At 48.1% G+C, this 23,529-nt stretch overlaps 1 protein-coding gene across 1 annotated transcript in view; it reads left to right on the top strand.

The window, feature by feature from the left end:
- The first annotated feature begins 9,485 nt into the window (after positions 1-9,485).
- Positions 9,486-23,529, top strand: part of LOC311628272 (putative inactive 1-aminocyclopropane-1-carboxylate synthase-like protein 2) — a 39,774-nt gene continuing 25,730 nt past the window's right edge. The window contains exon 1 of the mRNA XM_084895354.1: positions 9,486-9,520. The gene's annotated coding sequence lies outside the window, so the exon portion shown is untranslated. The remainder of the gene's footprint in view (positions 9,521-23,529) is intronic.

Genomic DNA, 23,529 nt, shown 5'->3' with positions numbered 1-23,529 from the left:
TGACTAAGCTGTCATTGCTCAATTTGGAACATCAATAAAGATAACTACAGTAGCTAAAAACACATTAAATCTGTTTAATTGCATAAATATATAATGATTTTCCAAAGCTTATTAATCACCTTTGGGAGAGACCAAGGAACTGACTCATTTTGGAAATGATAAAAATAGGGAAAGAATTAATTATGCTGCCTTTACTATATAAACTGTTCTTCAGGATTACCAAATGATCGATGAAGGCAGTTACTCTTTGCAGTTTTCCTGCTAATTAATGAAGACTGTCAGCATTAGAATGTCACCATTTTCCAACCTCTAATGAATTCATGGATCTAGACCTTAATTATCAGTCTCTATTTATATACCCAGAGAGAAACAAAGACATTGTATGCTTCCTGATGGAGGAATGCCACCTTACCTATGAAGTAGTCTTATCAAATAATTGAAACTCAACTTGAAGTCTCCAAATCCAACCATGAATTAAAAAGTACAGAAAACCGAGTGGTGTGTTAAACGACATAGAGTGATACAATCAGCAAAAAATCAGATTGTTTCTTCATTAATAACAACAATAAAATGCAAGAAAGAGAAAAGGCGGAGGGAAAATCTATAGGAAGAGGAGAAATTTAAATGACAAAGTAACCAATAGCAATGTATAGAATTCATTTGTATTCCAGTCCAAATAAGTAAACTGTAAGAACAAAAATTGGGGAAATGTGAACACCAATAAAATATACGATGATATAAGGAGTTATTGCCTTTTTTTTTTCTTCCTCCCAACTGTTTTTTTTTCCTGGTTTTATTGAGGTGTAATCCTATATAATAAAAGCCCAGCACCCATAAAGGCAGAATGACTAGAATGACTGACCAGTCACTATGAGGTGCACTGCCAACCTCTTGGTCCCTTTTCCCGACTCACAGGCTCCCATTGCCTGATGGCGCAGGCTAGACCTAGGGACTGTACCCACACATGGACGAATTTCATGCTCCAGGCCTCTAGTTGACATACAACATTGTATTAATTATATTAGTTTAAGGTGTACAACATAATGATTTGGTATAAATAGACATTACAAGATGATTACTGCAATAAATTTAGTTAACATCTATCACTGATATATTTTTGTTGGATGATGTGGAAGTGTTTAAAAGGGAATCCCCTTCTTTTAAGATATTCATATTAAAATACTTACAGATGAAATGGCATGATGTTTGCTGCTAAGTCACTTAGGGAGAGGGGATGTGGGTGGGGAGACCAGGAAAAGAGGACTGTCCACGAGATGGTAATTGCTGAAGCTTGTCATGGGTAATGGGGCTCATTATACTAGTTTCTTTTGTTTTGCTTATATCTACATTTTTCATAATAAAAAGTGTTAAAAGAATAAAGTCAAAAAAATATTTTTTCCCCAGGAAAAAAGAACTTTGTAGCCAATGAAATTCAAAGGAATTTCAAGCAGAAGGTTAGAAATGCAACCGGGAATGGAAAAGAAAGAACCTGGTAGAGAAGAGGTAAATCAGGATGAACACAGGCTCTATAAGCAATAATAACAATGCCTGCACACTCTTAAATTCTAGAGTGAAAACACACACCACAACAGCAGCATAGAACTGAGTGAACAGAGTTCAAGTACTCTGCAGTTCTCATCTGGTCTGAAAAGAGGGTTTAGCCTTGTGTTGTGCCATGCTCTGGCAAGTTTTGGGTGTGTGTTACAGTTTCTAGGAAAACAACTCTGAGCATTTGAAGAGTGCTTAACGCCAGATAGTGATTGTGTGGAAGGAAAATGGAATGATAACATTGCTCAATCATCCAAAGGCAGAAAAGAAGAAAAGTTAGAAATGTAACAGGTGTGGTAAATAGAAAGCACAAGGTAAGATGGTATGTTTAAACCCAACTACCTTGGTAAGTTTATTAAAAATTAATGGACTAAATGGTTAAAAATATAAGAATATCAATCTGGATTTAAAGAAATCAAACTATGTGCTGTTTACAAGAGCTGGATATAACACATTGAAAATAATACATTGAAAATGAAAGAATGAAAAAAAAAATGTCATGTAAATACTAAACAGGGATTAGGTGTAGATATATTACCATTAGACAAATTAGGGTTTAAAGAAAAAATATTAATAGAGATAAAGAGAATCATTAAGAAGAATCAACATATTTACTACAGGCAGTCACACTGGGGAAGGGGCTGTACACAGGCATGGACAAGGAGGACTTAGGGTTACCACCAGTGGTCAAATTCTTGGTGGGGTGGTGATTATAAAGGCGTTAGCTTTACTATTGACATAGGATGTACTTATATCTTGTTTCTTGTCTTCTTCTGTGTCATATTTCACAAAGGAGTGTGTTTCCTTAATGACTGAATGATGTGGGCAGTTCTATTCTGGCGTTAAAACGTAAGCCCTTAATCACATTTATTCTGTGTTTGCATGTTGCCTAATACTAGTTAAAGCTCTCCATACACGTTATGCTTGACCCTCCTAATGACCCTATGAGGTAGATTCTATTTTTCATCTCCATTTTAAGATATGAAACTGAGGCATAAATGAGTTAAGTTCAAGGTCAAAAAGGAACAGAGCCAGAAATCAAACCCTGCTGTCCAGTCCCTGGACCCCTGCTGATCACTCTGCTATCAGACCATTTCACCATCATCCCAGCACTGTGATACCAAAGAAAGGCTTTCATGATGTTCAAACACTATTTTTCATCTCTGAGGCTATCTCTGCTTTACTTTGTGTTTCTCTGAAAAAAACATCTCTCTCTGCTATCAGATTGGAGGGTAGGGGAGGTGGAGGGTAATATTGAAGAGCAATTTGCCTAGAAGAGCAGACAAAAAATAGTTTGAAAAAAAAAATGGAGAAATCCTGTAAGATTTATTAAAGCAATAACAATTCAGCATTGTGTTTGAGGGGTAAGCAAATGGGCCTGTGGATTAGAACTGGGAACTGGGAACGGACACATAAGTAAGGGCATGTAGAATAAACAGAGAAGTGTTACAAATCAGTGAGGAAAATGTGTACAGTGGACTACATTCTGATAGGGAAAAATGGCTATAAATATGAAAAAACATAAAATTAAATTGCTACCTCAGACCACATGTAATTATAAATTACAGACAGATTTTAAGACTTTTTTTTGAAGAAAATATAGGGGAAATGTGTTTAAAATTACACTGGAAAAAAAAAAAAGACAGCATATATCAAGTAAAAAGAAACACCACAGATAGGGAGGAAATGTTTGGAATCATAAAATGACCTCTTACCTCCAGAATATACAAAGGCATTCTCCCACTTAATGATAATAAAAAAAAAAATCAGTAGAAAAACAAGCCAAGTTTTTGAGTTGGCAATGCACAGAATTTAACAAAGAAAAATACACGGTATACAAACAACAGATAATTTTCTACTGTAAGTATGCCCTGTATTTCCCATATTCTTGGTATATGTATGTGCTGGGCTGCCTGTGTTTGACCTGGCACTTTAATGAAAAGATGCTCAACTTCATTAGAAATTCAAACATACAAATTAGACCAATGAAAACAAATTACAATAAAATGTTACCTTCATTAATTTAGCAAAAACTGATCAAGTCTAATAATATTTGCCTGTGGGTGTGTAAATGGGCACAGCCACATTAGAGTTTTGCAAGACCTACCTCCAAAGTTGACATTCATTCCACTACAGCTGTCAAGAAGCATGGACAAGAATATTAATTGCACACTTTGCAAACAAAACAATAAAGATGAAGACAGCCCTACTGTTCCTCAGTAGATCCAACTTTTGTGATTTGACCCTGAAATGTAATTCTATCAACATAATAATATAACAAAAAGCTAAATAATAAAGTGAGTGGGAAGAGTTTAATGGGGGAAAAGGAGGACCTATGCTATATTTTTAATAATAAAGATTTTAAAAAGACAAAAAAAATCTAGTTAATTAGTTAATAATAATCTGTAAAAAAATAATTAAAAATCAATTTAAAAAGTGAGTGAACTAGAGCTGTATATTTCAACATGTATAAATGACAAATCCTATATAATAAAAGGCTAATATGCAAATAGATAGAATAGCAGAACAACCAAACAACCAGTCGCTATGGCATGTGCTGACCAGCAGGGGTGTGCACGGAACATGGCAAGCGTTGGCAGTAGGCAGCAGAGCGGGGAACATGGCAGGTATTGGCTATGGAGGGATGGTGGAGCAGGTAAGCAGGGGTGCCTGGCCAAGGCTGGGCACTGGTTGCTGTCATTGGGGCAAGCCTCTGATGGTTATTGAAAATTCTTTGCTCCTGTTGAGGTCCTGCCCAGTGCTTGCACCTGCTGCCAGTGCCAGACCTGCAACTCCCACCTGCTGCTGGCAGCAGTGCTGACCCTGATCACTCAGCACCATTAGCAGAAGTGATCAGTAGCTGCAGGCCCCAATCCCCCCTGAGGGCTTCTCCACCCCCCACCCCTGCTCCTGAGGGGCGATCGGGGCAGCACTTGCACTTCCACCTGCTGATGGTGCCAGGCCTGGTGTCAACGGATGTGAGTGGGGCTGGTGCCGTCAGCACATGGGAGTAGCAGTGGGGCTGCTGGCAGACAGGACCTGGGGCCGCAGTGAGAAGGGCCAGGTAGGGGCACGGAGGATGGGCCAAAACCCACCCGTGTGCCCACCACAGCCTCTTGGCCCACAGTTTCTTTCAAAGTGCATGAGTCTATGCACTGGACCCCTAGTACATTATTCAGGCACATTACATGTAGATGCTTACAATAAAACTTAACTACTCAAAACTATAGAATATGCTATTAATCAATATGCATATATGCACGTATACTGGAGTGAAAGAGTAAGAGGTGACTGAGTGCGTGTCATTGTGTTGCCTCTGGTGAAGGTGGAAAAGTGAGTTCATGTGAGAGAGAGTTCAGCTGCATTTAAGAAAAAGAAAAGGAGAAGCCAACCGGATAAAAATGTTAAACCTAGTTAATCCAGGTGATGGGCTGTCGAGGAAGCTGTTTGAACATTTTGTACATGTTTGAAAGGAAGGAAATGGCGTGGCAGGTCCCACACGCCCAGATGCTGTTCTAGTTCAGAGGTGGCACTTGGTGTCTATCAAAGCCTCAGAAATATTATAGCTGCAGGAACGCCAGTGCATCATTCAGAATCACAACCCCAGCTTTACTGCGCACATCCCAAAAAGACAGTTTGCAGACTGCGAGCCCTCAAACGGAAACACGGACAGAGGCGTGGGCTCCGCTGTTTATATAGTGAGAGAGCAGTGACTTTATTCTTCACAGTAATTACTTATACTATTAGAGAGTGTTCCTAAATGATAGGGAATTATTGGTTACTTCGCATCAGCCTTGAGAAACAGTTCAAGTTTTACTTATGATTTCCAGAGGCGTGAGTGAGAAATGCCCCAGATAAATGAGACTTCCAAAATGAAATAAATGAAGCTTTGCTTGTGTGAGTAAGCTGGTTCGGTCTATTCAGGCACTTTTCAAGGCTGGTCTCCATTTGTTTTTAATCTCAACACGTCATCTTTGGCTCAGGTGATTAAACTCTCGCTCTTTTACCCCCAAAAGGAGGGATATTATCTCTCCAGTGAGTCATTCCCGGGCCACCAGCTACTGTCAGGTGCACCAGGTGTGCACCTGGGTGAGAAGGTAGCATGGATTTCAGAGACAGCGTTGAAATGCCATTTGTGTATTTCAGTCCTGACTAAACTAAAGATGATGATGTGTGGATGTCCCTTGTTCAAAGCGAACTTGTCTCAGCAGGTGTTGGCAGAGGGCAGGGGCTGTCAGCCTGAGAGGCTGTTCTGACCTGTCCTAACTCAAGCCAGCCCTTAGTATCTTAAGCCGAGCTGGATGCTACACCTCTCAGCTTCCTACTCCCTTGACAACCCTATGGTTTGGGGCCAAACCTCACACCCCCGCAACTCCCTCTGCCCATCACCAAGAAGACCAGGGAGGAGGGATGTGGTGCTGGGAGAGGTGGGGGACCCACGCTTAAAGCAGTCTCTGGCCACACCCCTCTGGTACCGCTCTCTCTCATCTGTGGCCTTGCAAGTAAGTGCATTCAGAGCAAGGGGTTGGCGGGTGCCACTTTCTAAAAAAGGCAACCTTTTCAGCTAGCACCTGCCTTCAACGGGGGAGATCAGTGCGAATGCAGAGAAGTGAGGTAGTCCTGGTTGATTTTGTGCCACATTCTAGATCCAAACCTTCAGTCTTTCCTAAGTTGTCTAATGAATTCAGGATGGACACCTACCTTGGCTTCCAGGCTCCCAACATCCCTTTCCAGCCTTCTCTCCGCTACCTCCCCTCAGCTCTGTGCCAACCTCGCTGGACCATCACCTCCCCAGGGGCCAGGTGTGGAGGCATGCCTTCTGCGTCAGGCACCCCTGTTCCAGTGCCAAGCCCACAGCCTGTTCACTGTGGGGTCTTGGGAGGAGCCACTTCAAGTCTCTGAGCCACTGTTTCCCCATCTGTAAAATGGGAGTGAAATAGAATTTAAATGTCTTGGTGAGGATTCCGTGGGGTGACACGTGGGGTGTATAGTTAGTTGTTCAATCATGAGTCCACCTCCCCTACTTTCCGTTGACCTACCTCATAACCTCTCTCATTCTTCCCTTTTCCTTGTGGGTGTTTTTCTCATTGGAAACTTTCTTCTCTGCCATCTTTTATGTTGTAGCCATCTGTAGCAGATTTAGTCCTATTAGCCTTACATTTTTTTATTGTGGTAAAATATACATTATATAAAAATCATCATTTTATCCATTTCAAATGTATGGTCCACTAGCATTAAGTACATCCACACTGCTGTGCATTTATTAGCATCACCTACCTCCAGGAATGCAATGTCCCATTGAATCCTATATAATAAAAGGGTAATATGCAAATTAACCCTAACAGTAGAACGACTCGTTGCTATGATGCGCACTGACCACCAGGTGGAAGATGCTCAATGCAGAAGCTTCCCCCTGGCGGTCAGTGTGCTCTCATTGGGGGAGCTCTGCTCAGCCACAAGCCGGGCTGACAGTTGCAAGCACAGTGGCCTCTCCCACCTCCTTGGCAGTGCTAAGGATGTCTGACTGTGGCTTAGGCCTGACCCCCCTGGGGAGTGGGCCTCAGCCATCAGTTGGACACCCCCTGAGAGCTCCCAGATTATGAGAGGGTGCAGGCTGGGCTGAGGGGACCCTACCCCCCCCCCCCCCCCCCCGCTCAGTGCATGAATTTTTGTGCATCAGACTTCTAATATATATATATATATATATATATATATATATATATATATATATATATATATATATATATATATATATAATGCTTATCCATTCATGTCAGTGGACATTTGGTTAGCCCCTATTAGTCTTTGTGATCATGTCCCTGGCAGAACCTGGCACACGGTAGGTCATATCAGTCTTTCAGAGTTGCAGGGACAGTCTCTTGGAACTTGAACCTGGAAGGTGAGAGAGGCCACCTCTCCGCCATGTGCCCCCAAGGAAGTGGGTGAGAGCAGCTCTTCAGCTTACCCCACTGCCTCCACTCATAGTCCTCATTCCTTCTCCGGCTGCAGCTAATGCAAAGATGATTGTGCCCATCCATTTTCAGATAATTCAACGGCTCCCTAACACTCTCAGGATCAAGTGCATTCTTTTTATGAGGGTCCCCAAAATCCTTCATGCCAGCCCCATCCCATCTCCATGCCCCTCTCTTAGCGCTCCTCAACCAGCTGAATTCAGCTCCCCCTAAATCACAGAGTGCGTCATGCACAGGTGCTGGCAGCTCTGTCTGCCTGGAGCACTCTGGAGACCGATACCTATTCATCCTTCAGAGTCTACATCTGCCTTTGAACCCTTGCCCCACTAGGTGAGGCCTGAATGGTATAAAGTATATTTTCAGCTTCATGGTGCAGCAGATTCTATACCCCGGGGTTGATCACAAAGGACATCATGCAGAATGTAGAGCTGGTGAATCCTCTGGCTCAGGGAGCCTCCACCCTGCCTCTCCACCAGATGCTGGGTTTGGTGACTACCTGGGTTTGCTGTCTCTCTGAGTGTATAGTCCCCCACCATGGGTGTCCACTGTCCTAATCCCCTGACCCTGTGAATAATATGTTACATTTGCATGGCAAGAGGAAATTAAGGTTATAGAAGGAATTAAGGTTGCTAATAAACTGGCTTTAAAATAGGATTATCCTGCCCAGCATGGCTCAGTGGTTGAGCATCGTCCTATGAACCTGGAGGTCATGGGTTGATTCCCGGTTAGGGCACATTCCCAGGTTGCAGGCTTGATGCCCAGTGGGACGTGCAGGAAGCAGCTGATCAGTGACTCTCTCTCATCATTGATGGTTCTGTCTTTCTCTTCCTCTCCCGTCCTCTCTCAAATAAATAAAAATATTTTTCAATGAGGTTATCCTGGATTATCTAGGTGTGCCCAATTTAATCATGAAGGTACTGACATGGGGAGGAAGGAGGCAGAAGAGTGAGACCAAAGAGATGGCCTTGAGAGACTCAATTGGGTCATTGCTGGCTTTGAAGATGGTGGGAGGGTGGCCTCCAGTCTCTGCAAAGTACAAGGAAATGGATTTCCTCTAGAGCCTCCAGGAAAAAATGCAACTCAGCCAACTTTAGTCCAGTGAGATCTAGATCAGATTTCCAACCTCCTTCTGACCTCTAACGCAATCCATTTGTGCTGTTTCCAGCCACTAGATGGGTGGTCATTTGTAACAGCAGCGATAGGATGAATATACTGAGCATTCTGCCTGAGGAATCCAGCAGGACTGTTTGGAAATATCTCCCTCCGGATCTAACGGTAGTCTCAGGTGGTGACTTCAGATTGGCCTGGGTTGGAATCTTGATCTCACCTTAAGCAGTCACTTCATCGCTCTTGGCCTCCATCTTTTTATCTGTGAGTTGGAGATGATGTTGTTCTTGGTGTTACTGTGGGTAACAAATGACCCAGGCTTGGTATGACATGTAGGTATGCTCCATAGATCATAAACACATGTAACACCAGGCGAGAAGACTCCCTCCTTGGGAGTCTTGCCTCTAGGGAGCTCCACCTCAAGCCATTTGTCTAATGTTTTGTGAGGCATTCGTGAAATAGGGTCAGAAGACATGAATCTCAACCCAATGTCCTACAAATTCACACAGATCATGGCATGAGTGAGAGGCTCCTCTGAGATCCTGGCAAAGGCGAGAACAAGGGGCCCGGAGCCTCCTCCTCAGCCTCCCCACTGCCAAAGGTCCTTCTGACTGTGCCTACAGGTGGGCTTGGTTCCCACCTGAGCAGGGAGGCACCCCCTAAGTCCCATCACCCTCTCCTTTTGAGATGGGGAAACTTGTTTTTCTCTTCCTGCGTGACACAAAGTTCACAGGGGTGGATGAACCATCTCATCTACTTGCTACCTCAACACTCACATGCCATGGATGAAACTTCCTGTTGGAGAAGATGGGTGGGGTTTCTTTCCTATAAAAGGGAGGGCCGCTCTCCTCCTGGCTCAGTGCACTTCCTGCTCTCCAGCACGATCTGATCAGGTAAGAAGTTTTGTTCCTCTAGCCACCCAGCCAAGCTTCAACCCAAGTGAAGAGACTGGGCCTCGAGGTTGAAGGGGAAAGCCTTTGGTACTAATTATTGTTGTTTGTTATTGTTATTTGAGGGGGAAGGGGTGTTTCCATTTGTTCTTCCTGAAATCTGGGTGAGGGGCCCGCACCTCATGAACAGGTGCTGGTGGTTTACATCTGGCCCGAGTGAGCTTGCTCATGGTTTCCATTTCACCAAAGCCCCATCCAGACAGAAGCTTCAGGAGATGCAGTGTCGTTTCCCAGAGGACGCGGCCTGACTGTGTGGGGCATTCCTGATTTTCGATCGCCAGGGGAAAAGCTGCAGGAGCTCAGAGAAGCTGTATATGCACCTACTGTGGCCTCTGTTTGCTCTACATCTTGGTAGAAAGTGGTCATTTTCCAGAACATTCTCACTGTATCCTGTGGAAGGCAAGTCTCCTTCAGGCGAGCTGAGGCCACTCCAATTTGGTCACACCTCTATTCCAACTCATGTGCTTTGTTTCTAATGCTAAAAGAAATACTTGTTCATTGTAGAAAATATGGGCAATACCAACATTTTTTTTTTTTTTAAATGAGAAGAAAGTCACCAAGGTACCTGGCACTCCTATTACTATATTGTTCTTTTTCTTCTTCCAGTGTTTCTCAATGCTAAGAGTTTTATATTCTCACTTCATGGTGCACGTATTATCGTATGCACAAGGAAAAACGAAAGTGTTATTTAATTGGGAGCACACTCATGCTGTCTGTGGAAGTGTGCCACTTCTTTTTCCACATCATCCTAACCCTCATCTTCAGGGCACATGTCAGCCTCTCGTTCTCTCTGACGGCTGCCTGGCTTTCTCTTGTTTGGATATTCCATGTTCACTTAGTCCCCTTCCAACCACCTTGGGTGTTGACAACTTTTTCGTATGCGGTGGTGTCGTGACTGTTCTTGCTCCTAAGCCTTTTTGCATGAGTGTGGGATTTCCGAGGAGAAGGTCTCGCAGGGGGTGTGTGAATGTGAGATTTACCTAAGATTTGCCAAACTACCCTGCGGGGAGGTTGGACGGTTCCCGTGGTCACGAGCCACCTGTTTTTGCTGCATCCTTTTCACCAGAGAATGTTATCCATTTTTTAAAAATGTTGCCAGTTGCACAATTTGTGCATGAGTGAATGAATTATTATGGTTTTCTTGGCATTTTTTAAAATTATTTGAGAAGTTAGGTTGAACATCTTTCAATATGTTTATTGGGTTCCCTTATTTGTTCTTCAGTGAATCACCCATACATGTCCTTTGCTGCTATTTTGCAGGGTAGTTAAATCCATACATATATTGATTTCAGAGAGGAAGGGAGGGTGGTAGAAACATCAATGTTAAGAGAGAATCATTGATTGACTGCCTCATGCACGCCCCGACTGAGCACTGAGGATCAAGCCTCCAACCCGGGCATGTACCCTGACTGGGAATTGAACCACTCCTCCCGGTTCCTAGGTTGATGCTCAACCACTGAGCCACACCCGCCAGGCTAGTCATTTTCTTAATAAGGAGTCCTTTGTATATTCGGGATAACAATCCTTTGCTTGTCGTTTGTTGTTAATATTGTTCGCCATGTTGCTATTCCCAAGTTTATTTGGCTCTGCTGTAGGCCATCTATTCATTATAGCTAGTCATCTTTGAGAATTTACCAAGTACTAGGTACTGTGAAAACTGCTTTTCATTAATTGTCTCATTCAGTCCTTACAAAGAACTGCTGAGATAGGTGCTGTTCTCACCCCCATCTGGCAGGGAGGAAGGTGACGTGACCTCGATAGGACAGGCTGAAGCCGGGACTTGAGCCCAGACCCCAGGACATGGCCTCCTTTATGTGGTTATTTTGGGTTCCCCCAAAGGGAACCCTGAGGCAAGGATTTGGGTGCAGTTCTTTGGGATGTGTCCCAGGAAAGAGTAAGTGGGCAGGGAAGTGAAATAGGGCAGGAAGGAAACCAGGGCCGGTTGCATGAATGAGCAGGTCACCCTTATGGACAGCTGGCCTCCATCTTCTGGGAGACTGGGTAGCAAATGCCTTCATGTCAAACCACAGGATGGACAACAAGCAGGGATTTGTCACCCATTCCCTGTGTCACTGGCTGAGACGGGCTTCTCCAGGGCATTCACTCCCTGGCACTCTGACCTGCCCCAGACTGGCTGAGTGCTTTCCTGTGGCCACAGGAACCCCGACAGAGAACCGCAGAGACTGCTGTGGGAAGCCCCAAGTCCAAAGCCAGGGTGTGTGGGATACGGGCAGGAGAGGATGGGATCTGCCACCGTAGCCAAGTTTATTTTTTAAATAAGGGCATTTAAAAAAAAAAATCAATGCTTATACATTAAAGAAAAACTCCTTTCTTCCAACCCAGCATTATATGTACCCCTCCCGATTTTAACCAACTCTACATTCCCACTGCCCAGGGGTATTACATGGGAAGGAATGCATCTTTCTTGTTCTTACTCTGGCAGGCTTGCCTTATGAGGTCCACAGGGCCAGCCCAAAAGCTAAGCTCTGGGACCCTTTGCTCAGCAGCCTCTCCCGGGATATTCTGGCAGAAGGCCAGGCTAGGAAGGGTGCCGCCCTGTGCCTGTGCCTGCAGTCAGTTTGGGACAAAATACTGAGGGAGGCAAGGCTGGCTTTCCTTGGCCCCAGCCACTCTCCCTGCCAGGGACACCTTCACAGTCTTCTCCTCCCTCCTCCATAGAAACCCTCTCCCTTCATAGACGTTGAGAGGGGAGGGTTACTGTTGCATTTTGGTTAGTCTGTAGCTTTGAAGGGGAATGGAAGCGTGGACATAACTAGAGACCCTACAGACATGAAACGAGGAAGGACTATAATGAACCATTTGATGCCAGTACATCTGAAATTTTAGATACAAACAATTCTTCGAAAGACATCAATTGCAAAAGATGGATTCAAGGATAGAAAACTTGAATTGCCTTAGAGTAATTAAAAAAAAATTGTGTAATCCACCTTGCAGGAAAGCTGTGAGAATGAGTGGTCACGTGTAGAGATTTCCCAGCCCTGTCCTTGGCATGTGGTCTGTGTCCAATATGCACACCACGGTGATGCACTTCTTTCAAACAGCCATGTGAAGAGTTCATGATCCTCAGAACCATCCTAATTATAAGAAAAAAATGATCCGTGTAGCCTTGCCTCTAAAATCTCTCCTCCACCTTCCTCTGTCCCTACCAGTCCCTAACATCATCTGCTTTACTTTTAGGCTTGATGCAAAATGACTTTTCCTTGTTCCTAAAAATACATCCCTTTCTTGCCTTGGGAGAGGACGCCCAGAGGAATGGACTGCAGACCTAGGCTGCCTCTAAGTACAAACCAGAGGTTTGGGCTGCAGAACCCAGAAGATTAGGTTACCCACTGCCCTGCAACTCCATGCATCCTTGACAGTGACCCAGCAAGATTGTATTCCGCGACACTGCCGGACACGGCTGCAGTCTGGGTCTGACCCAGAGCTAGTGGTGTCCAAAAGGACATTTCTTTGTAGATATGGCCAAGATATTCATTTCAAAGAAATCCCTGGCTCCTTCAGGCGTCTTTCCCGTCGGCCACATGCCTCCAGCCCCCCCCCCCCCCCCCCCCCCCGCCCCGGCAGACCGTGTTGCACAATTGGCTTTCCAAGCAGAGGTCAGGTCCTGTCCCTTTCCTGTCACCGCCTTGCCCAACAGGAAAACGGCTCCACGCCAGAGCAGGTGGCGTGCATCTGCTGGACTGAGCAGAGGCTGCTGGGAAATGGCCAGGGGCTGCTGTGGCCACCGGGGCGGTGGTGTGGTGGGGGTGGGAAGAGGGCCTGCAGATCTGTCTATGGATCCTCCAGAGCTGGGGTCTGGGGACCTTCGGTCAGAGAGAGGCTCAGAGATCTGCAGGGCTGGAAGGGACCTGTCACATTTCAACCAACAACCCATTTGTCAGATGGGGAAACTGAGGCCAGGGAGAGGAAGGGAATTGGCCAAAGCAGCTCAGTGAGTTCTTTCCAGCTTCCTCCACAGCTCCCTCTGCCAGGGTGAGTGGGGCTGCCGTCAGCTAGAAGGTGTTCCCGGAACACAGAGTATTATCGAACATGGACCAATGCAGAGGGACTTCTCTGCTCTTCTGCTTCAAACACAATGTCCTCGGGGAACAGAACGCTCCCAGACTGTGAGAATTCTTGTCAAAGCAGGGTGGCAGAGACCTGTGTTCCCATCCTGATGACGCCAGCACCCCCCAAATGCTGCCTCCCTGTTTCCTATTGGGTGGCTGGCGGGTGGGCGGGCACCTCCCCAGGTGGTTTCAAGGATCATCCAGGATAATGGAAGGAGAGGCCTTTTTTGCAGCTCTCCTTTGGGGGTGGTTCTGGCTAACGATTTCCTGGCAGGAAGCTGGGAGGAGGGAAGGAAACCAGAGGGAGAGCTGGGAGAGCCGAGGCTATTTTCTGAGGCAGGGTCTGTCGCCTGCGCCCTGATGTCCAGCTCCATCCACACGCCAGGCAGCCTGGCATGGTGTGGGCTCTGCAGACCTGGGCCCTAGCATGGCGTGGGCACTGCAGATCCGGGCTCTGGCATGGTGTGGGCTCTGCAGACCTGACTCTGGCATGGCATGGTTTCTGCAGACCTGGGCCTTGGCATGGTGTGGGCACTGCATATCCGGGCTCTGGCATGGTGTGGGCTCTGCAGGCCTGGGCTCTGGCATGGCGTGGGCACTGCAGACCTGACCCTGGCATGGTGTGGTTTCTGCAGACCTGGGCCCTGACATGGTGTGGTTTCTGCAGACCTGGGCTCTGGCATGGTGTGGTTTCTGCAGACCCGGGCCCTGGCATGGTGTGGGCACTGCAGGCCTGGGCTCTGGCATGGTGTGGGCTCTGCAGACCTGGCCCCTGGCATGGCGTGGTTTCTGCAGACCCGGGTCCTGGCATGGTGTGGTTTCTGCAGACCTGGGCCCTGGCATGATGTGGGCTCTACAGACCCGGGCCCTGGCATGGTGTGGGCTCTGCAGGCCCGGGCCCTGCTCTTTATCTCTGGTACAAGAAGAGCTGTTTAATGGATTCTTGCTCTCTTATCACTGATGTAGGGGCACGTGCATCAGAATTTTCATTCACTCACACATTCATTCAGAACTTCTTGAGAGCCTGGTCAGAAAACCCAGGCCTAGGCCACCATCCGTTGTGTAGCGTTGGTCAGGTCTCTGCCCATTCTGGGCTATTTGTTTCTGTGTGGAATGGGAGGTGTGGGCTGGGCCTGATGGACTAACTCCCTGCCCTCCATGAGAAAGCGCTTGGGTGTGTCGCCCCTGTGGGCTGCAAGATGCCCGACTCAGAGCCAGAGAGAAGCTTGAGTCTTGGCCTCACTCACAGCAAGGAGACAACAGTTGGTTTCCTGCTGGCCTGCAGCTGGCGTCCAGCCCCGGCTAGTGTCTGGGAATGGGGGGAAGCGGGACAGGGAGCAAAATCTGGGTCACGGGCCCACCGAGCCTCCTTCACTCCACGTTCCCAGGCTCGCTCTGCCTCCCTCTGAGCCGAGCGTTCTCCAGGCTTGGAGGTCACCCAGGCCTCACACAGTAACTGTCCCCCTCTGGTGGGGAGGGGGAGGAGATGGGGGGAGGAGAAGGCCAGAGCTGGAGGTCCAGCCAACTTCCCAAAATAGGCCCCAATCTCTTCCCAAGTGAACAGAATGAAAATAATCCGGCATGCTGAAGTTCAAGGCCAAGGCGGAGGGAGGCCCTGGCAGAAGTGGGTCTGAGGCTGGGAGGTGGCTGGAACAATCATGTGCTTTGGCAGGCAGAGAAGATTTTCCCTTCCATGCACTTCAAGCGGATGCTTCTCCCCCACCTCCTGAAGGGAATTTCCTCGGGCCAAGGACCAGCCTCGCCTGGAAGAATCTGCTTGGAACCTGGTTTTCCTGGCTTTTGTCCCAGGGGTCAGATCTGTGACCCCACCCTATCCCAGCAAGTCAAAACAGGATGGACAAATTCCCCTGCTGCTCTTTCTCCTATGGGCTCTGGTCATCTCACCAGAAGGTCCCTTCCCCTACTTAAGGACCCAGTAGTTCACGAAACTAATTTATACTAAGGGGTGAACGATGCCTGCAGGCTTTCCCCTGCTCTGGGCATTTGACTATAAAATTCTGGAGCACAGGGTCCCTGTTTTATTCCTCTTTGTATCAATAGTTTCAGTGGCAAGCACACGACCAAGGACAGAGTTAGTGTTGTGTGGATAATAATGATGACGACAATAAGGACAGTAATAATAATAATAATGATGACAGCTAACAATTCCAGAGTGTCTTCTAAATGGCTTCAAATCACCTTATCCCCTGAGGGAGGTAATATTCTCATTCCGAGTTTACAGAGAAGGAAATTGGGCTCATGGAGGTTAAATAACGTACCCAGAATCTCACAGTGGTACTCAAGGCAATCCGCCTCCACCTCTTACCCGACAAGCTGGATAAACTCAACCCAAGATTAATGAGGCTCTCTCTAAAGTTATTTTTTATAAGATAATATTTAATTCCCCAAAAATGTGTCTCCGGTGGTGGAATTTTAGGCATGTTCACAGGCTTCTAGGAGTGGGGGTTTCTTCCAGGAGGTCCCCAAACCACCCTTGCAGTGATTCAGGAGAGGGCCAGAAGGAGGCCCATCCATGCCTTCTCCTTCCCACCCTTTCCCCCGCTCCCGCCTGACTGCTGAACAATACAGGGGCCCGTAGGATGTCCAGCTGCGTGGTGGGCCTGGGAAAGGCTCAGGGGAGCCAAGCCTTTGCCCTAAGACAGTGGTCGACAAACTCATCAGTCAACAGAGCCAAATATCAACAGTACAACGACTGAGATTTCTTTTGAGAGCCACATTTATTTATTTATTTAAAAAAATATATTTTATTAATTTCACACAGAGAGGAATTGAGAGGGACAGAGAGTTAGAAACGTCGATGAGAGAGAAACATCGACCAGCTGCCTCTTGCACACCCCCCACTGGGAATGTGCCTGCAACCAATGTACATGCCCTTTACCGGAATCGAACCCGGGACCCTTCAGTCCACAGGCCGACGCTCTATCCACTGAGCCAAACCGGTCCTGGCAAGAGCCACATTTTTTTAAATTTCAACTTCTTCTAACACCACTTCTTCAACATAGACCCGCCCAGGCTGAAAACTGACTTCTGTGCATGGGCCACGAAGTTTCAATCGCACTGTACGTGTGCTCCCGCACGTGGTATTTTGCGGGAGAGCCGCACTCAAGGGGCCAAAGAGACGCATGTGGCTCGAGCCGCGGTTTGCCGACCACTGCCCTAAGCCCCCATTTTCAGGGGGTCCCTCATTGTCCCTCCTCGTGGCTTGGTCATTTCCTGGGGATCATTCAGCACAGGATGTTCATGAACATCTTGTCTCTCTCACATGGGAAGGTGTGTCCCGCCAAACCAGGATCTGTCTGCCCCTTGCACACCCCCTACTGGGGATATGCCTGCAACCGTGGTACATGCCCTTGACCGGAATCGAACCGGGTACTCTTCAGGCTGCAGGCCAACGCTCTATCCACTGAGCCAAACTGGTTTCGGCGTGTTTTTTGTTTTGTTTTGTTTTTTGTTTTTTTTTTCTTTCTTTCTCCGTCCCCTCTATTTCCTGCCCCTACTCCCACTGAGTTCCCCGAAGGACTTGGGCCACCGCTGCCTTTAGGTGTAGGCCCTGCTGTCCAGCTTCCTGGCTGTGGGGCAGCCCCGCTGTGTGGCCTTGGACAAGTCACTTTACTTCTCTGAGTCTCGGTTTCCTCCTTTTCCAGAAACAATAATCTTTGCCTTGCCCTGCCACGGTGAGGGTCCAAAGAAGGAGATCAGGGAGCCTGGCAGGGAGAGGTGCCACCCTGGGCCCTCCCCTCCCCCGCCTCTCTTCCAGAGGGTTGGCAGATGGTGGGAGTGGGGAAGTGCTGTGGAGCTGCAGCTCCCGGTCTATTTTGAGAAGCCTCCTGCTTCCTTTTCTGCCTGGGGCCATGTGGTGGCTGCAGGGTCTCCACTCGCAGGATGGGCTCCGAGCTGGACCTCGTCCTTCCTCTGCTGCTCACTCCCAGCCCTCCCTTCCTTCTGGCCTGGCCCCTGGGAGCCCCCACATCCTGCTCCCAGCTCAGGGAACACGGCCTCTGCCATGCAGGGAGGCGGTCCGGCACCCAGAGGGCCTGTGGGTGTGAGCTGGTCCTGTGTCTGTAATACTGAGAAAGTGGGGAACGGGAGCCGGCCCTTCTGGCTCAGACCCTGCTGTTGCAGTCCTGCCCTCAGGGCACTGAGGTTGAGGGTTGGGTGGAGTCATCTGTATTCCACACAGGGCTCTCTTCTCAGCCACCTCCGGCTCCTGCAGAGAGACACGGCCACCAGAATGCTGGCCTGGCCCGGCAGGAGGGCAGGCAGTCCCCTGGCTTGGGGCCTGGCTCCTCTGAATTCCAGGCCAGTGGGGGAAGCAGAGGCCCTACCTTCCTCAGGCACCACGCCAGAAACCTGGGAGCCACCCTGGTTCCCCTTCTCCCCGTTACTCTTCTCTGCACAGAGCTCGGACCCCGGTGCCCTGCTTTGAATCCCACATGCCTCACTTACCAGGTCTGTGACCTTCTACCTCTCTGTGCCTCAGTTTGCTCGTCTGTGAAACAGAGATAAGGAGAGTCCCTGCTTCGTGGGCCTGCAGGGAAGAGATACTGCGTTAATACTGGTAAAGCGCTCAGGACAGCGCCTGGCACACAGTAATTGCTCAGTAAATGTTAGATCTTGTTATCTAATTGGTCAGCAAAGTCTGCTCATGTCATCTTTGACACACTTCGTTCCCTCTGATGTGTCCTAGTCCAGCCTCTCCCGGAGTGCTTCCTAACCCTTCTCGCTGGCTTTGCCACCTCTGCTCTCCTCGCTGCTACAGCCAGGGGTGTCTTTCTAAATAAAGAGTCTAGCGAGTTGCTTCCTATGTGCTACAGAATAGCCTAAACAGGGTAGGAAGCTGTCTTTGCCGTTTGTGCAAGTCCCAGCCCAGGCTGCTGGGTGGTGTTGGGCAAGTTCCTAACCGCTCGAACTTTCAGCTTGGTCACCTGGCAAATGGGCTCACAGAGAACTTGCCCCGGGGGCGCGCTGTGAGGACGCAGGGAGATATTGCTCACGGAGCGCACAGCATTTTCCAAGTGGCCGCTCTCGGACGAGGACCGTGAGGGTGGTGTCAGTCTGTTTCTCCTAACCGTGCACGTTCACGTTGGACTCAGCCTGGCAGGCGAGGCTTCCCACGATCTGGTTCCAGTAGACACCTCACCAACTCCCCACCAGTCCTGTCTCTAGCAGAGTACTATCTCCGTGATTCTCAAGCCTCTTTTCTTGACAACCAGCCTCCTCTCTTTTCAAGGCAGCCTCAGTTACCTGCCACTGCTAGGTAAAGTCTTTCTAGCCTCTCAGATCCGGATTCTTCCTGCCAGGTGCCCATGCCTCTGGTACATCCCTTCTGGTTCGCATGGTGTATCATGGCAGTGCGGCTGCAGGTCTGTTCCCTCAGCCCCTGGGCAGGAATTTGAGCATAGTGCCCGCTGGGACATTAGCACCAGATGAGTGTCTGCAGGGATGCTGAGGTAGCTCTGGTGGGATCCATGTGAGATTCAGGCTGCCCTGGAAGGGAAAGGTTTAGACAAATCCATCCCCACTGCCGGCCGCAGCAGATATGATCTGAGTGTCACTACATGCTGTGTCGTGGGGTGGGTTAACTAGCGTAGGCTGCAGGGACAAGTGGGCCATGGGATGCGTAGTGGTGTGGACACCACAGAAGTTTATTTCTCACTCACATGAGTCCGAGACGAACACTCCTGGTCTGCGTGTGGCTTTCCTCTGTGCAGTGTTTGGGGATCCTGGCTTCTTTCATTTATTTATTTATTTATTATTTTTAAAGATATTTTATTGATTTACAGAGAGGAAGGGAGAGGGATAGAGAGTTAGAAACATGGATGACAGAGAATCATCGATCAGCTGCCTCCTGCACACTCCCTACTGGGGATGTGTCCACAATTAAGGTACATGCCCTTGACCGGAATCAAACCCGGGACCCCTTAGTCCACAGGCTGACGCTCTATCCACTGAGCCAGACCAGTCAAGCCTGGCTTCTTTCATTTTGAGGTCCCACCATTATATAGGTTGTTGTCATCTGCATCCAACTGGCAGAAAGGGAAAGTGAGAATGTGGAGGTATGGCTGCTCTTAAGAGGCTCAGAATTAGTACAAGCTGCTTCTATGCATGCGCCATTGCCCGGAGAGCTCTGTCACTCGGCCACATCAGAGAGCAAGGTAGTGGGAGACGGTGCCTAGCCGTGTGCCTGGAAAAGGGGGAGAACGTGGACTTTGGTGAATATCTCTGCCCATACGGTCACCTCTCTGGCTGTTTCTCTAGCCCCTGTGTCTGTGGAGACTGTAGGGCAGACCCCCCAGGCCACAGTGGCGGGGTTGAACTGCTGCTCTGCCTGCCCCCTCTTACCAGACCACGCTGGGCTGAACAGCTTGAGAAATCCATGGGCTCCAGCCCCACCAGGTCTGTTGGGCAGACAGAGCTAGAGAGACCGGCCATTGAGGATGGGAAGCCCATTGGTGGTTGGAGGGTTGCTCTAGGTCAGTGTTTTTCAACCTTTTTTGGGCAAAGGCACACTTGTTTCATGAAAAAAATCACGAGGCACACCACCATTAGAAAATGTTAAAAAATTTAACTCTGTGCCTATATTGACTATATATAAAGTAATTCTCTTGAATAGGAATCAAATAAACACAAAGAAAGTATTTTATAATTACTTTATTATGAAATATTAAGTAAACAAAATAGTGAAAAATTATAAAATTCTTGTCTTGTCTGCACCTACGGCACACCAGGCAACATCTAGCGGCACACTAGTGTGCCGCGGAACAGCGGTTGAAAAACGCTGCTCTAGGTCCAACAGTCTTCTTGGGGCCTAAGGCTCTCAGGGCCTGGGACAGGCTTTTGTAGCTGGAGGAGCGCAGACCCCAGCAGGCTGCAGCTTTTTTTTTTCCTTGTCAGAGGGACGGGGAGGGGAGGGCTGTGTCCTGGCCTCTCAGATGGTACAGCTGCTTCGGGGAGACCTATCTGCAGCCCAGAACTCTCCAGTAAGCTGAGGTCAGGTCTGTTTCCATGGCCAAGTGCTCTCAGCTGCAGTTTCAAAGGCTCTTTGAAAGCTGAGCCTCTCTCTCCCCCAACACTTCCAGCCCCTGGAAGCAGATACCAGCTCTGCCGGGGTGAGCAGCATCGCTCAGCCGGAAGCCTGGCACCCCAGCTCCCCAGTTTTTGCCCACTCCAGTGCCTGCCCCCTCTCAGCCACATCTCAGCCCCCTCTCAGTCCTACATCAAGGCCAAGGATCTCTGGAAACAAGCAGGGAAGCTCCTCATCGACTACCATGACCAGTGGTCACAGAGATGTTTGGAAATTAGAGGGGGTGTTTGGGAGTGCTGCAGAGCCTGATGGGGGCGTACTGGCCAAGGATGCTACAGATCCTGGGACAGGAAGAACGGTCCTGCATCCTGCATGGCCTTAACGTGCCCCGCTCAGATCCTGCAGGGTGGCACTAAGCATGCAGGGCCTGCAAACCCAGCTCGAGGAACGCACACCCAAGCCATCAGGTCTGCAGCAGCAGGAGCATGTGGGTTCCGAACAGCTCCTGGGCGGTGCTGGTGCTGCTGGTCCCGGGACCACACTTTGAGGACCCCTCCTTCAGGGAGAAGCCTGTTTTGAAACATCTGGGCCTAGACTATAATTCTGTTTTACATCTAAATACTAAATATTTGTGCATTTTTTATAATCACTTAATTTTCTGAATTGCAACCACCATTCAGAGCAACCTCTTTTGTTCTGTTCAGAACTTCACCAGGAGTTTTCATTCCAGAAAACAGAGTCCTCCCTGGTGGTGCCCCTGGAGGTATCTTACAGGCAGCTGCCACGTCCACGGTGACCTCGCCCATGCTTGCCTGTCTCTGATCACTTCCCTGGCCTTCAGTGTAGTCATAACATTATTCAGATAGTGGGGAGGCTTTTCGTCTAGATTCTTTTCCTTTTATTGCTCCCCTATATTAGAGTTAGAGCATTGTTTGGTGAGTGTGTGTGTGTGTGTGTGTGTGTGTGTGTGTGTGATTTTAGTGGTTGGGTCGTTTCCAGTTCCTAAGAATCTCCTTTTGGGAGGCAAAGGGGGTGTTACTAAATATTTACTATAACAAGCTGGTCATTGCATTTGTCACAGTTGAGACCCCTGAGTAAGTCCCGCATCAGACAGGAGTGTCGGGCACAGAGGCAGGGGGAGCCCCCGCCCCCAGCTCAATCTGGGCAGAGAACGAACTCTGAGAGAGCCTGCTGCATGCTGGGCACTGTGCAGGCTTTGTGTGTGTGTTTGTGTGTGTGATGGGGGAGGTGTTATTTGGCCCATTTTTTTTATGAGGACTCTGTGCTCAGGAAGTTTAGGTGACCTGACGCAGCTGTTCAAGTGTTAGGATTCTGCAGCCACTGAGAGGCCTGCTCTGCTCCCGCCGTGAAGTAGGGCATCTCTAGCGACTGCTCTGCTCACCAAGCAGCTGCCAGTCACACACACCGAGGACATGCATGAGGCCCTAGGACACAGCTGTCAGCAGAGCTGATCTACTGTCTGTCTGGAGGGAGCTTGCTTTCTGGTGAAGAAGACAGGGTGTAAATAGTTCATTACGACACAGATGTTATAATAAGGTGGAGAGGACAGGACTTGCATGTCCTGGAGAATATGACCATGACCGGGTCTGGGAGTGACGGCAGGAGTGCTGGGGTGGGGAAAGGGAGGAGCTGGGGTGAGGAGGCAGGACAGAGAGTTCTGTGCCCAAGGAGACAGTGGTAGGGAAGTTGCAAGGAACCCAGTGCATTTAAGAGGAAGGTGGCCAGCGAGGTTGGAGCTCAGAGAGCAGTTCTACACCATGGATGGCTTTTAGCAGAGAAATAACATAACTAGATTTGGTGTTTTGAGATGGTCTGGCTTGATGTGGTGTAAAGAATGGACCAGGGTCCTGCTAGTGTGGCTCAGTGGTTGAGCATCGACTTAAACTCCAAATCACCACCACCATTACATGGTTTAAAGCATGACATTTGGAGTTAGGCACACCTTGGTTCAAATCCCAGCTCTGCAGTTTCTTAACTGCTTTGGGCCTCAAATTCCTTATCTGTGAGAGAGGGATGGCAGCAGACCTCACTGAACAGGGGATTGTGATGGTTGAATGAGACAAGGTGTATAATCATGTAGCCAGGAATTGTCACATAGTAAGAACTAATAAATGCAGGTGCAGATGTTACATACAGATGTTAGCCAAGGTAGAGTTGGTGTGCCATAGTCATTTTATCCTCCATCGACCCTTTGCAGTAAATACTGTCAGCCCATTTCACAGATGAGGAGTCTGAGGCACAGAGAGGCCAAGAAAATTGAGCCTAGGTTCAAACCCAGGCAGTGTTTATCCTTCTAACTTTATACCTCCTTGAGATATTTTGAAATTTAATGAAAAATTTGAAATATAATGAAAAATTACTATTTTTCAAACATTAAGCATCTGTTTTGTGCCAGGTCCAGTCCTGGGCTTGGAGTGTGTAAGTCACAGGGATGCAGAAGATATAGTCCCTACTCTCAAGGAGCTCCCACTCTTGTGGGGACCAAAACATAAACAGACACATGACACTAAGCCACGTGAAAACCTGGAACAATTCACCAGCAGACACTGGCCAATAATGCTCACTATTTGTATGCAAAATGAAACCACAACCAGGACCAAAGCAAGCTGCCCGGCTCTGGGTGGTGGCTTGTCCCCAAGTGTTCCTACGAGTTTTTTTCTGACTGTTTCTCTTCAGTCCTTTGCTAGCAGACAGCAGCAACAGGCATCTAAGGTTCTAAAAAAAAAAAAAGTGGAGAAAAATCAAAATTATTGCAATTGAGAAATTGTATAAGATTTTGGGTAAAGAACGTAGGAAAAGGAATGGGAGCCGGCACC

This window comes from Pipistrellus hanaki (assembly GCF_964339955.1).
Source record: "Pipistrellus hanaki genome assembly, chromosome: 9".
Lineage (NCBI taxonomy): Eukaryota > Metazoa > Chordata > Mammalia > Chiroptera > Vespertilionidae > Pipistrellus > Pipistrellus hanaki.
Note: the sequence above shows the minus strand (reverse complement) of the source record. Positions and strands in the feature narration are given on the sequence as shown.